The 16,090-nt window shown below is 33.5% G+C and overlaps 2 long non-coding RNA genes across 5 annotated transcripts in view; one reads left to right on the forward strand and one right to left on the reverse strand.

Annotated features, from left to right (window-relative positions):
• The window catches only part of LOC143222507 (uncharacterized), an 83,303-nt gene that overhangs the window by 27,637 nt on the left and 39,576 nt on the right, over positions 1 to 16,090 (reverse strand). The gene's annotated exons all lie outside the window — the stretch shown is intronic.
• LOC143222505 (uncharacterized) overlaps positions 3,800 to 16,090 on the forward strand; it is a 91,204-nt gene continuing 78,913 nt past the window's right edge. For 2 of the 4 annotated variants that reach the window (XR_013012278.1, XR_013012279.1), the window contains exon 1: positions 3,800 to 4,529. This is a non-coding gene — a long non-coding RNA (uncharacterized LOC143222505). Of the gene's footprint in view, positions 4,530 to 4,550; positions 6,596 to 16,090 lie in introns of those variants that run through there. The other 2 variants (XR_013012277.1, XR_013012276.1) reach the window with 1 other exon arrangement.

The following is a 16,090-nucleotide window of genomic DNA, read 5'->3' on the forward strand; positions in this document are numbered from 1 at the left end:
CGAGCTTTACTCAAACAAAATATTTAATTAACACTTAAAATGCTAGGAACTCAGGAGAATTAACTTAACATTATGTACAACATTATTATACCATTATGTTAAAAATTCATCAATATTATCTCAACATTATGTACAACATTCATCAACATTATTATAACATTATGTTAAAAATTCATCAATATTATCTCAATACTACCACAACATTATGGTGAACATTCATAAATATTATATAAAACACTCAGATACCTCATCTTAACATTTTAACTTTAGAAATAAATGAATCAATAGATTTATTATTTAAACCATATGAAGCTTTGTGTTGTGACTTAAGTTTTGTGTTTTAGTGTGACACTCCTGAAAAATCTGTAAAGCGAAACGTTGAGTATCTAATTAAATAAAACAATATTTCAGTGTTGTAAGGTTATTTATTTCTAGTATTAATATGTATTATATACACCAATATACATTACAGAAATTAAATAATTATCATAATTATCTACTTAATACCTTAACACTTATAAGCATTATTCAAAATAAATATATATAAAACCTGGCTGTACACGTTTCATAATAATTCTGTAGTTAAACATGGTGACACTACACTACGTAGGTATGTTGACTGTACACGTTTCATAATAATTCTGTCGTTAAACATGGTGACACTACACTTTGTAGGTATGTTGACTGTACACGTTTCATAATAATTCTGTAGTTAAACATGGTGACACTACACTACGTAGGTATGTTGACTGTACACGTTTCATAATAATTCTGTAGTTAAACATGGTGACACTACACTACGTAGGTATGCTGACTGTACACGTTTCATAATAATTCTGTAGTTAAACAAAGTGACACTACACTACATAAGTATGAGAATGAAAGTATTGCCCTAATGTGCATATGTATGAAAATTAATTTCTAGAGTAATAGAAGACTATATTGTGTAATTACAGTATTTTATCCAGTACTGTGATGGCGGAAGAATACACTTTAATAAAGTACGGCACGAGCAGAGGAAACGATCATTAAGAAATGTTTATATAACAGTGACGTTACGCAAGCTGCAAACGAAAGTTTCCGTTAACTAAGGCAGATCTACAAATTATCAGTAAAGGACTAAGGTATACGTTTGTGTGTGTGTAACATACAATGATATTCATTTCTTTGTTGGTATTCATCTATTTGCCTTTGCACGTCAGAAATGTAACACGTACACTATTCCAAGTTTGTTTTGGTTTGGAACGTTTTTATAAATATCGTTTGCATGTGTTATCACTGCTATTTTTAATTTTTCTGCCACATCTACAGGTTCGTTATAGGTTCCGTGTAAAAAAAAAGACGCTATTTCATTACGTCATGAACAAACAATAAAAAAGATTAATACGACATCTCAGTAGGTTTTATGTAGGACAACCAACTTTAAGATCGTATTTGTTTTTAATATAGTATTAATAATCAGTACGTTTGTACATAGTGAACGTTTATTTTGAAAGATAATTGCATTAGCATCAAAACATAAAAGTCAAACACTAATAACAGATACTTAAATTATATGCAATACATCTGTTGTTTTATTTCAAATGCATTAGGCCTAATATATCTAAATATATGTATGAAAGTTGTAACATGTTAAAATTGCATTATAAACCGGAAAATAAATTCATCAATAATATATCAAAATAATACAATAATGACTTAACTAAAAAGTAAGCCCCCTTATCAACACAGCAATGTAACACTTTAGCCAAGAAAGTGTATCTGTTTAATCACAAACTGTGCTTTGTTGAGGAAGAAAATACAACAATGACTTTGCTGAAAAGTTGACCAAACCAACAAAGACTTAAACTTAGTAAAAGCTCTGACCAATACAACACAATAATAACTTAACACAAAAGACAAACGTGTGCTTAATTGAGAACAAAATACAATTATAACTTGGATGAAAATCTGTGTTCAAATGGTATTTTGAGAGTGGAACGTTCAATATACTGGGTGGGTGTATACATAATACGGACATTGTTCTTTCAGCTTCAGTTTAGTCAGAAAAAAATCCAGAAAAACAAACTACTTAATACAATTTCAGAAATGAGTATATATATACCTTATCTACTTATGTATAAAAATTAAGTGCAACTTGATATGATTACAAAACGTTGCATTTTTCACTACACTTTTTATTAGTAGCCACTACCTTCTGAGGAACTAGCAGAACTTGACATTAGTAGAAGGACAAACTAGGTTTCTGAAGAGACCTTACTGAATCAAATCCATTAAGTTTACTGGCTTACAACACAAAAGTCCATTCCATGTATCGATTCCCCGCGGTAAAGACAGGAGAAGAAAGTCCAAATTGGCTTTGCTGAAAACAAACAAAACTTCTCTTTATAAGTACTAAAAATTACAATGTCGGTAAATGATGGGGCGTTTCTTTCAAATGGGATAGACAAGCTTCTTACAGAAGGTTTTAACAAGGATTATCCTTTTAAAATAATATCTTTAAAGCATAGCGCATTCGTTGTGTGACGTTAAAGCATTTGATTTTAGATCTTATCTTTGTCTGCAATGATTTCTTTTCATCTGAGATAGTTTATAAACTAGTCGAGAAAACAAAACTCTATAATTGATATTCCTGTTTCTTTTCTCCTGAATTTGATACCAACACTGCTATTTCTAAATCATATGTTCGCCTGTCTCTGTTTATTTGTTTGTTTTGAATTTCGCGCAAAGCTACTCGAGGGCTACCTGCGCTAGCCGTCCCTAATTTAGCAGCGTAAGACTAGAGGGAAGCAGCTAGTCATCACCACCCAACGTCGACTCTTGGGATACTTTTTTACTAACGAATAGTGGGACTGTCCGTAACATTGTAACGCCACCACGACTGAAAGGGCGAGCATGTTTGGTGCGACCGGGATTCGGACCCACAATCCTCGAATTATGAGTCGAACGCCTTAACACGCTTGGCCATGCCGGGCCTTGTTCGCCTGTCAAATTCAAGTTTGTCTCATTTGATTCAAGACCGCAAATAATCGATTAAACTATTGTGTAATAGATTAAAGAATCCCTCATAAAGTTCCCTTACGAATCTAAACAGGGATTTCTAGAATTCTTATGCAGTAAGAAGCATTTGTCACCAACTGCTTTTATAACCTCAGAAAGAGTGTTCATTACGCTTCAGCCCAAAACCATAAGATCGCCAAATGACCTTTACCACAACTTTTAAATGGACGCTAAATGAAACCTCTTTGTAGTGTTTCACTTTTTAAATAAATATAAATGATTCATCTTCTATTATTAATTCAAGTTTTTTAGTATCTTGAAATTTAAAAAACAACAATATTTTTATTGTTAGAAAATATATAGTTCAGAAAAATTAAATCATCAGTAGAAAGTGTATAACCGAGCATATGTCATGTACCTATTCAGTTTTTCTTTCACTATTGTGTTCTAAATTTATCACTTTTGACATTGTATTTTGAAATATCCAAGATCCACACATTGGTGAATAATATGAAATTACAAGATTTTTTTAAATCCTTGTGAGGCCTGTAAACAACATAATGCTAGCTAAAAATAGCTATCCACATTTTCCTTTTTTAAAGCCATACAATCTAACTAGATGTTATTTTCCAATTTTACAATGAACTTTTTTATGTCGCATATTTGTAATGCGACTGTGTGTTTTTCTCCTCTTTCCGTGAGACTTTCATTTGTTAAGAGCTTCATGTGGATTCTCCATCTAATAAGCATTTTTACTAAGTGGGCGTTGGAGACGCAACAAGTAAACAGAGAAGGTAAACTCATTTATACAAAAACATTCATTTTCTTTGCTAGGTATGTGTGTACAGAAACCATTTGCCTATGGCGATTAATCTGAAAGGTCATAGAGAAGGGGTGTTTTCATTCGCACCTTAACCACTTACAGCCTCACACCAGGAACAAGAAACAGGCCCCTTGCTTACCATGAATAATTACACGCATCTCGCTGCCTACGTTGACCACGTAATAAGTTCCTTGTAGACCTGTCATACTGAGTCGGCTCTGGCACCTCCTGGTGTCCGCGCGGCTAGAGGCCTACGTCTCCGCCTCTGAATGAAATGGCACCCCCTAGATGGGTGCTTTAGCGAAGTTCCACCAATGGTGCTCGAAATGTTTTCTTCTATTTCAACTAATGATTATATTTCTTAAATTTGAAACAATCAGCCTTAGTTATGTGTGTTTTAACGAGGGGAAGCGTGGGGGTTGGCTTCTCATGAGTGATTAATTCCACACGACGTGTGTGGTCTATCTCGCCCTATCTTTTCATTCTATTCTCACGTTTGTGTTGCTGTAGTTTTAAAATGGTCACTCAAGTATGTAAGTCAATAAGAGATTTTTTTTAATCCATAAAAATGGTAAGGATAAAAAATAATATAATTTATATTTATCCACTCAGAAGATTTTGAAACACGTTGCGTAGATTGACTGACAGAATTTTAACCAGGTTTTTGTTGCCTTTCTTCACACCTATTTTACTACCACTCCTTAAGGTAAGTCAAACAGTGAAAGTTTTGTAGATACCTGATATCATATTGTGTCAGGACAAAGCCGTAATAGATAATACAGTAGATCTGTAAATTACAATAAAACTCACGTGTGCCATTAATAATGACTAATAAACAAAAAGTAACGTTTTTCTGCAGACTGTGATGTTGGCCGATATTTAAACTATAAGTGGTAGCCCTTTGATAAGTTTGATTTTACAGAACAGGTTCAGCAGATATTACGTGCGTTAATAATAATTGTTAATTAACAAAAACCTTACAGTTTCCAGCAACCTGCTATAAATTGTTGGCCAGACTTTCACGATAAGCAATTAACGATTATGAACAGAGCTGTAACTAGTTGGATTTCATCAAAAGTGTTCGCTAAATATTTAGCCTTTATTACACGCCAAATTTTTACAGTTTTCTTTTTTAAATCAAAATTATTTATAATGTTGTTTATAGTGATTCAGTATTCTCGAAACAGATCTATTTAAAACTATGTAATAAATAAATAGTTGACATTTGTTAAAAAATGTTTACGAAACAGTTAACTTCTATTACGAACGCTCATGACTCGGCATGGCCAGGTGATTAAGGCACTCGACCCGTAATCTCAGGGTCGCGGGTTCGAATCACCGTCGCAATAAACATGCTCGCCCTTTCAGCCGTGGGTACGATATAATATGATGGTCGATCCCACTATTCGTTGCTAAAAGACTAGCCAAAGAGTTGGCTGTGGGTGGTAATGACTAGCTGCCTTCTCTCTAGTTTTACACTGCAAAATTAGGGACGGCTAGCGCAGATAACCCTCGTGTAGCTTTGCCCGAAATTAAAAAAACAAAGAAACAAACGAGCGATTATAACTTGAAACTTTTACAAAACATTTTACCTTTAAAAAAAGGTAAAATCCACACTTTATATAAAGTGTAAAGTATCTAGCCTTTATTTAAAACAATTGCAAGAAATTTAACATCTACTCAGTCTGATGAATAAATATCTGGACTTTGTCTGAACTGTTTAAAACAGTTGACCTTTATCCAGAGCGTTAAGTAAAAATGTATATTTTCTTCGATAAATTTTTTTACATATTTGATCTTTACCTAAAGAGTTTACTAAACAATCAACGTCTATAATTTATAAATTACACGTGTATTTATGTTATTGGTTATTTCCAATACTGCTTTCATTTCGATATTTTGATCAAAACATTTTATCACCATTCTAGTTCATGTTGACGAACTTGGCACAATGTTTATAAAGATAAGTATATTTATCTAGCTAAAGAATTAACTTCTGTTCGACCCTCTGACAACAAGTATAAAAATAAGCAATCTCTCTTTGTGTTAAGAGCAACAAAAGATACAGACATCACCCATGTATTACTTTAAGCCTGTAAGTTTTCTGTTGTTTTATTTTACCAGATTATTGTTTGTTTTGAATTTCGCGCACAGTTATAAGTTATAAGTCAGTTTTTATCAAAAGATTCAATGTACACATTACACGTGACTGGTTTAACTGGAGAAAAAAAAAAACACTGGTTAAATTCATTGCAACAATAGGTAAGAATCTTTTGTGGATAACACGGTGCACAGTAACAATGATTTTTATTGCATTGGATCGTATTTGCTCCACAGTGTTGTGGTTTGTAACAGTTGATTACAAAGAGGTGTCAGCCAAGCAAGCTACAACATTATATCTCGCGCTTCCTTCTGTAAAGTGTGACAATGGATTTTAAAAGATTGCTACAATGTGTCTTTTTGTTGTACACGAGTTAAAACGAAGGTTCTAGAATAGAAGACCGTAAAGCTTTGTGTCACAAAGGACGGTAAGGAGGTATTTATGTCACTAAGCCTTAGTGAAGAAGGAAAAGAAACATTAATAGTATGCTCTTAGTCGTCTGTGTCAGTGAAGTTACCGCTCTTAATGACAGCTTTGAGGTTTCCTGTTCACACACGGTATGTAACTCACCAATCAAACGTCAATAGAACAATCTGTTCCTTTTCAACGACAGATAACCGTTCCTGTCCTTCGCACCCTGGTGGTGGGGTTCCAGAAAGCAGTAACAATAGGTGAGTGATCGGGAAACACCTAGAATAGTGCAACAAGGGTGCTCCGAGATCGTGATGCGCTTTATCGTTATGTTTTCTCTAAGATTATCTATTTATCTCGAACATTTTGTCGCTTCATGCTAGATTTTTTTTCATAAGCCTAAAACGTTTCTCAACTATAAAAGGAATAGCGTCGTAGCTTTAAAACATATCTCAGACGATTCCGAAACTATTAAACACTTACTGAAGACGTACAAAGGAATAATGGAAAATCAAACGTTATAGTTAAATCAACTGTTATAAGCACTTTATCTTTAATACTGGTTACATAAAATACGCTAACTTCTGTTAGTCTTACAATCACCGTTTGTTACCATGGTAGTCACAGTCCTAGCAGCACATGTATTGACGCTAAGAATAACGTTAAAACATGACAAGTGCTTGAGTTTAAAGTGACTTTTCCAGTACAGATAAGGGAATTCATATTTTATTCTATGTATAGATGAACCTATACATCCAAAGCTTACATACAGTCATAGATACATTTGTATATTTTGATATCTTGTTGGTTTTGTCTTTACTGATGACTGAAGGTTTACATTTTACAGAGTTGAGTCTAATGTATTATAACAGTGCTATAATACAAATTCAGTTGTGTTTAAATGTATCCTCTATGTACAGTGTGATTATAAAATTGTTCAATAGCAACTTGAAATATTCTTATTCTGTTATTCAGAATTTTAGCATTAATAGCAGTGAGTTAAAAACAAATACCGCAAAAACAAACTACTAACCAGCCCTGCTTTACATAACATATGCTTTCGCTTTGCTTACGAACACGCTATTAAAATAGTTCACAATAATATGTAGATATTGAAGGCTCTGATTCCAAATGTGTTTCTTACAGTTACTAATTCAGTAAATGCTCGGGTGTAAGACACTTGTTTTCTCCTATTAAAGAAAAAAGGAAAAGTCAACTTCTATTATACTGATTTTATTCTGAGCGTTGTTTTATTGTAATATTTTAGACAATTGTTTATTCAGGTTCCGCATAAAGTCAGAAATAAATGGTTCTGTGACGGTAAACTTTAAGATATTAAGAAACCTTCCATAAATAATTGTAATTATAATATAGCTAAACTAGTACAGTTAGGAGATTGTGTGTTGAAGAGCAGTTACGCTGCACCAATCACCTTTCAGTCGCTAGACGCCATTATCATAAGGTGGTGTAGCTCTAAACACCTGGCACGTGGACAGTACACGGTCCGCCATTTTCATCATTTCCCTGCAGTTCATGTCTGCATTTATCAGATTTTGTGCTGTCTTTTCTGTAGACACAAATGTACATAATGGACATGATGCCTTCGAAGGCATGAATGTGACTTCTTAAAAATACGCCAGTAAATTGCTAATAGGTGAAATGATATATATATTTAAAATGTAACGACACAATGGGCCGGTGAGTATCCACATTCGTGTGAAGCGCTGTACATCGTGTGAATATCACAACGATACAGCTGTGGGATTTTGTGTTTAAACACGTGTAATGTAAAAAAAAACCAAAAAAACCACACAAAAACTTCTTACAAATGTGACGATAATAACGTGTGCCTCCCTTTCAACAAAAACTTTAGTTAATTCGTTTCGCAATATAAAACGTGTAAGTTGCACAGTGATGTGTAGTAAGTTACACGCACTTTGCCACAAGTTTCCAAAATGTTCAAAGAAAAGCAGGTGGTGAGTCAAAAGAGAGAATGCTTGTAATAAATCGTATCAGAAGTCATTCTATGCAACGTGATTTTACCCCGAAATCCACGTCACAAACTCGCGTAAACACAAGTGAAATCACTTTAGATTTTATATAAAAAACAAAACATTGCACCCAGCATCTGTACGTTTTACGATATTCTGGAGTAAATCGTCAATACATGCATTGATTCATTGTCTTGTGTTGGACTAAAATATAAGTTTTTCATGAAATGATACAGTTGATGAACCATTATTCCTCAAACCTGCCTCTGAAAAGAAATAAATTCCTCCTTCTTGGCACATATTGGCTCTGTGGTAAGTCTGGGGGCTTATAACGCTAAAAACTGGGTTACGATATCTGTAGTTGGGCTCAACCCATCGTACGCTTCTCAACAAACAAAGCTTTTCTTAAATGCATGACTTTGAACAACTGGGATGATTTCGCGCACGAATCACCTTACGTTCAGTCTACACTGAGAATTACTTGTATATCAATGTTCCCATTCGTCTGGTTTGTTTGTCCTTTCTTTTGTATGTATTTATACTCCGGGACTGACTTAACTTAACTAAAAACGTAATAATAAATGTATGTTTAATTAATTATCATTATGAACTGGTAATCTTCAGTGCCGGTTGAAGTACATAACTTACTCTGATCGAAATTTAATATTAATTATCCAATTTCTCTAATTTCTAATCGTTGACCTGATTTAACGTATATGTACGCACACATAAGTAAGTATTCCTCTATCTATTGTGTACCGGCCCCTGAGAGGCGCAGCGGTATGTTCACGGACTTAGTCTGCTAGAAACAGGGTTTAGATACTTGTGGTGGACAGAGCACAGAGGTCCCTTTGTGTATTTGACCTTAATATCAAACAACAACATCTATTGTGTACCTTCATGATTATTTGAACTGGCTCATCAGGTATTCATTCACTGTTTCCCCACACTACTTCACCAGGTTACAGTTTATGTAATTGCTGGCTTATTTAACTTATCAATACGTCTAAAAGTATCAGCAAGTACCGATGATTTCTAGGTATTCTCGATGTAACGTATTTGTAGCTACTTCTTGAAGTATCACTGAAAGTGAATTACATAACTTACAGATACTTCTCGAAGCACAATAGAGAACTAAAGCTGAATCACATGGCTTAAAGACATTTCTTGAACTATCATCGATAATTAAACTGAATTACAAGGCTTTTATTAAAACTAAATTACGAGGCTTATAGATACTTCTTGAAGTACCAGCGAATAGAAGCTAAATTGCACGTATGCGCACCATAACTTAAATGAATATACATCAGTATCACTTAGAATAAAGCATCACAAATGCGTAAAATATTATATGTGGGAGAGAAGACAGAGCAATTCTGAACGTATTTTTTTACAACACTCAAAATTAACCGTGCGTAAGAATTGCGTGATAAATGTACACATGCCTTTACCTACATGACATGTGTATTTTTCTTTTATAAACACTGATTATTCCAGCCTTGGGGTTACCACTTATCGCCTACTTGACGTAAGCGTCCTTATTACTACACTAAACACACATGTCAATGTCTTCTTTATAAATATGGATTTGCTTTTGTGTAATTTACATGAGAATAGAATATTCTGTGGATGAAAGATATTAAATGCACTTAATCAACGTGCAAAAATCCAATCAAATTCTCATGAAAAATCATCCATCATCTTTTATTACTTTTACTGTAGCCTCGATTTATGGCTATGAACAATTCTCATAAATGATAGGAACTTATTCCATACAAATATTTAAATGTTTGTCTAAATATACGTTATCACTAACTGTGTTTAGGCTTTCCGTGTATATATTTCTCAATTTCTATACATACCATTATTTACTATGTTTAGCACTTAGGTTTATATTTCTCAATGTACAAATATATACCATTATTAATTGTGTTTAGTACTTACGTTCACAAATTTCTCAATGTCTAAAGACGTATTTTTACTAATTGTGTTGTTTAGTTTTTACGCTAATAAATTCATAAGTGTCGAAATATTCGTCACTTTAATTTACAGATTTGGTAATGTCTAAATAAGCGTAATTCTAACTGTATTTGGTACTAATTCTTACAAATTATGAAATGCCTAAATATAATTTATAATTTATTGTGACTGGTACCTACCTGCCTTCACAGGTTTCTCAGTGACTAACATACTTCATTTTTAACTGTGGTAGTTGTATATACAAATTAATGAATTTCTAACATACGTCATTTTAGCTGTGTTTGGTACTTTACAAGTTTTTCAATATCTAACTTACGCCATTTTCACTGTGTTTGGTACTTGTATACTCAAATTTTTCATTGTTTAACATGCCTCATTGTAACTGTAATTTTGTACTCGTTCTCAGTATCTAACATACGACGTTTTAATTGTGTTTGGTATTTGTCGTTACAAATTTCTTATTGTCTAACATACGTCATGATTAACTGTGTTTACTGTTGTATATAAATATTTTTCAGTATGTCAGTGTAACTGTTTGGTACTAGTATATACAGATTTCTGTGTCTAACATACGTCATGATTAACTGTGTTTACTGTTGTATATAAATATTTCTCAGTATGTCAGTGTAACTGTTTGGTACTAGTATATACATATTTCTGTGTCTAACATACGTCATGATTAACTGTGTTTACTGTTGTATATAAATATTTCTCAGTATGTCAGTGTAACTGTTTGGTACTAGTATATACAGATTTCTGTTTCTAACATACGTCATGATTAACTGTGTTTACTGTTGTATATAAATATTTCTCAGTATGTCAGTGTAACTGTTTGGTACTAGTATATACATATTTCTGTGTCTAACATACGTCATGATTAACTGTGTTTACTGTTGTATATAAATATTTCTCAGTATGTCAGTGTAACTGTTTGGTACTAGTATATACAGATTTCTGTGTCTAACATACGTCATGATTAACTGTGTTTACTGTTGTATATAAATATTTCTCAGTATGTCAGTGTAACTGTTTGGTACTAGTATATACAGATTTCTGTGTCTAACATACGTCATGATTAACTGTGTTTACTGTTGTATATAAATATTTCTCAGTATGTCAGTGTAACTGTTTGGCACTAGTATATACATATTTCTGTGCCTAACATACGTCATGATTAACTGTATTTACTGTTGTATATAAATATTTCTCAGTATGTCAGTGTAACTGTTTGGTACTAGTATATACATATTTCTGTGCCTAACATACGTCATGATTAACTGTATTTACTGTTGTATATAAATATTTCTCAGTATGTCAGTGTAACTGTTTGGTACTAGTATATACATATTTCTGTGTCTAACATACGCCATGATTAACTGTGTTTACTGTTGTATATAAATATTTCTCAGTATGTCAGTGTAACTGTTTGGTACTAGTATATACATATTTCTGTGCCTAACATACGTCATGATTAACTGTATTTACTGTTGTATATAAATATTTCTCAGTATGTCAGTGTAACTGTTTGGTACTAGTATATACATATTTCTGTGTCTAACATACGTCATGATTAACTGCGTTTACTGTTGTATATACATATTTCTCAGTATGTCAGTGTAACTGTTTGGTACTAGTATATACAGATTTCTGTGTCTAACATACGTCATTTCAGCTCATTGGTAAGTGAATATACAAATATCTCAGTATGTTATATACGCCATTTTAGCTGTGTTTGGAGGTTGTATTTACAAATATCTTGGTGTCTAAAATTAAATAATTCTTAACAACCTTTTAATTGGCTGCTTGTATTTAAAACTTTTCAGTGTTTAAATATATATGATAAACAAGTGAATTTACAGTACTTGCATTTTAAATATCTTAATGTATAAATATACTTCACTCTTAACTGTGTTAGGCACTCACGTTAATAAACATGCAGACATTTGTTATCTAAATTAATGAATCATAATTCATTTCAGTCTATTGCAAATTTCTAAAACACTGTATTGTCTCTTGCTGAGACAGTGGTAAGTCTTCGGAGTTATAACGCTGAAATCAGTTAACTCAGCAAATAGCTCGATGCAGCTTTGCTATAAGAAAACACACACACACACAAACATTGTATTAAATTGTGTTAAATTTTTTTTTCAAATTTCCAAGTAAGACTGGTGTTCTTTCTTTCTACTAACACATACGTGATTCAATAAGGCCTGCATAGAAGGTCTGAAAAGCTGTATAGAATTACCAACAGTATAGGTGGAGTATTACAAAATAAACCATTAGTAATACAGCAAGCAAAACCTATCTAAATACTTTAGAGCCGAATCTTACAACCTGCTTACATCAAAACAGAGCAGTAGCATGACACGTATGGTGTTACAGCAATGGTTTATAAACCAGCATACAATAAAAATTAAAAGCTTAACAAAAACTTCGGGTCTGGAATTAAAAAATGGATGATAAATTTGAAAAGGATACGACATGGGTAGATTAAACTACTTTATAGCACACAGTGTATGTATTAATGAAAAAATAACGAATGATTAATACCTGCTGATCATGAAACTGTACAATACATGACAACAGATACTTATGGTTATGAAACTATTGTAATCATCGATTTGAAACACAATGACCATTACACATTGCGACATTAGATGAAAGGACACGAATGTATTATGCTCATATAGTATAAGATGATAGATACAATACATATGGTATAAGATGATAGATACAATACATATGGTATAAGATGATAGATACAATATATACATTATTCATTACGACAGATGCGACAGATGATGAAAAGAAAATATGTGTTATTCGTCACGAAATTCGACCATAGATAATCTATATGTTATGAAAATACGACGATAGATAATAAACACATTATAAATACTTTGCTTCTATAGATAAACGTTTACGTTGTAGAGCAGCAATAAAAGCTTGTAATAAAATTCATTATATGAGAACAGACGTAACCATGTTAGCTTGTAATAAAATTCATCATATGAGAACAGACGTAACCATGTTAGCTTGTAATAAAATTCATCATATGAGAACAGACGTAACCATGTTAGCTTGTAATAAAATTCATCCTATGAGAACAGACGTAACCATGCTATATGGTTATAGCTAGGCTAATACTCCACATGTTTTTGCGCATTCATTAGGATTTAATCATTCTTTTATACAAGACAACAATTATTAATAATTTCTGATCAAAGCAAGTTACAGAATAGCTGTAGTCACTTTACTACTCTGCATGAGAACTTGTTCATTAGAATTCAACCAATATCTTATAAACGTTAAGAGCTTCTGATGAGGGTAAATTATAGAACATTTTTAATGCTGCTAATATCTCAAAGAATCTTAACTTGGACCTCGTAACAATCGTATGATAAACAGTTATATATCCAGTATTAATAATTAGGACAGTAATGCTGTGAAGAACCTAATAATCATAGTGACAGCTATGATTCATGTTACTAGGTTATAAAGTAGCTTCACTTATACGTGTTATCAAGGTATACGTCTCAGCATTGCTTTGTGTTACTAAAACTTACGTAACAACACTGATTAGTGTTATTAAGACATACGTAATAGAATTTATTTGTGTTACCGAGGTATACGAAGCAGCATTGCTTTGTGTAACTAAAACTTACGTAACAACACTGATTAATGTTATTAAGATATACATAACAGCATTTATTTGTGTTAACGAGGTATGCGTAACAGCAGTCATTCGTGGTACAAGGTTATAATGTAGGAGTAATGATTAGTGTTATTACGATATACGTAGCAACACTGATTATTGTTACCAAGGAGTAGCAGAAAGGAGAATAGCGCCTCTAAAAAGAATGAGGGATTACAAAATGTTCGATTGGAGGGTTCTTGTCAGTATCCGATAGCTCATATACTGATGTACAAGTAACTGCAGTTACATTCGACAAAAGTAAGTGAAAATGATGGTATACTAACCAGACAGTGGCCAACTGTATTACAGCTAGATATTAAATGCAAGCTGAGTCAAAAGATAAAACACTTGAAACAAGTATATCAAAGGCGCCGACTTAAGCTACGTTTCTCTACTTCTGTTGGAAATTCGCGCAATGTTACACAGAGCAATAGCCGACCCTAGTTTTAAACTGATAGAGAGAAAAGACAGATAAGTAAGAGTGGCTAAGTATCACCTCCAAACCCCTCTATATAATTAATGGTACTTAGCTATCATTCATAAAGTGCTCCAAAGAGCACTTTTTTCTTTTTTTCATTAACTGGACGCGAACCACGGGCCTTTAAATTCAAAACTCGATAAGCTACGTTTTAATTCATTCCAGACCCCGACATGCTATTATTACTTGAGCTAGGTTAATAGGTTTTCTTTGGCTACAAATTAAATATAAAGTTAAAAGGTCAAACTTGTTAAATTTGATGAAACTAATATCCGAGAATAGCATGTTCCCACACAATATAGCCGTATGTCTTAATCCAAAGGACACATGAACCTGTTCATCCGAATATATATATATGTATGCAAGACCATATCCTAGGTTCACTGGGACTTTTTTTGTATCAAATATGCAATAAGATTTTCGTCACATCATTAGTACGTTACGAAACCATATATTTTTTAATCTCCCAATCTTTCGTCGTGTTGGCGGATCTGAGCTCAACGTGTGTACCGCGTTACGTAAGTTTTATAACGTTACCACTCGTTAAATTTTGATGTCTACAAACAACGCACATACAACACACAAATAGCTATATATTTTTTGTTTTATTAACAAGAACTCTAAAGTTACCAAAACAGACCAATTTCTGAATGTAATCACCGTATACGGTATCAGAAATTATTCTTTATATCTTTGTTTCGACTATCAAATACAATTCTGTGTCTTTACTTAAACGGGTTTATCTACTCAACCCGATCATGGCTGTAACTGATAATACCCTAATAGTCGTCTTACTCACGTCTTTAAACGAAGCGAACAAACGACTGACGATCTACACTAGCCCTAAAGTACGGCCATGACAGGGATTGTATCTCTGTTGGGCGGGCTTCCGTCGTACTCTTACCGGACGAGGTGGTTCTCATTGGCGGTAACGAAGCTCCGCTTTGGATACGATTTGAAGGGGAACTCCTTCTCAGGGTAATAAATAATTCCGAGTAGAAAGAACACCCAAGTCGAGGTAGTTTTAGTTTGACCTTTCGCAAGAAGAAGGCTATTAAAATTGTTTTATCAATACTGCTTACTTCGAGTGTTACGAGCGCTTAGCTAGCGTGTGGAGAAAAGTGAACATTTCCCTTATGGCATGGTCAGGTGATTCAGGCACTTGACTCGAAAACCGAGGGTCGCGGGTTCGAATCCGTGTCACATCAAGCATGCTCGCCCTCCCACCCGTGGGGGCGTTAAATGTGACGGTCAATCCCACTATTTGTTGATAAAAGAGTAGCCCAAGAGTTGGCGGTGGGTGGTGATGACTAGCTGTCGTCCCTCAAGTCTTACACTACTAAATTAGGGACAGCTAGCACAGATAACCCTCGTGTAGCTTTGCGCGAAATTCAAAACAAACCAAACCCTTATGGTATCTCGATGATGGCCAGTAAAGGACAGAGTTGAAGATATATTGGACTAACATCCCCTTTTTTATTTACAAAGGTCAAACAACAGGAATGTTCGAAATAAGACACCATCGTCTTGTTAAACCATTTTTAGAGCATACAACGCCGTACGAAAAAACAAGTTTTTCTTAAGAAAACAATATTTGCAAACATGGCTT

Source organism: Tachypleus tridentatus, chromosome 8 (genome assembly GCF_004210375.1).
Source record: "Tachypleus tridentatus isolate NWPU-2018 chromosome 8, ASM421037v1, whole genome shotgun sequence".
Classification (NCBI taxonomy): Eukaryota; Metazoa; Arthropoda; class Merostomata; order Xiphosura; family Limulidae; genus Tachypleus; species Tachypleus tridentatus.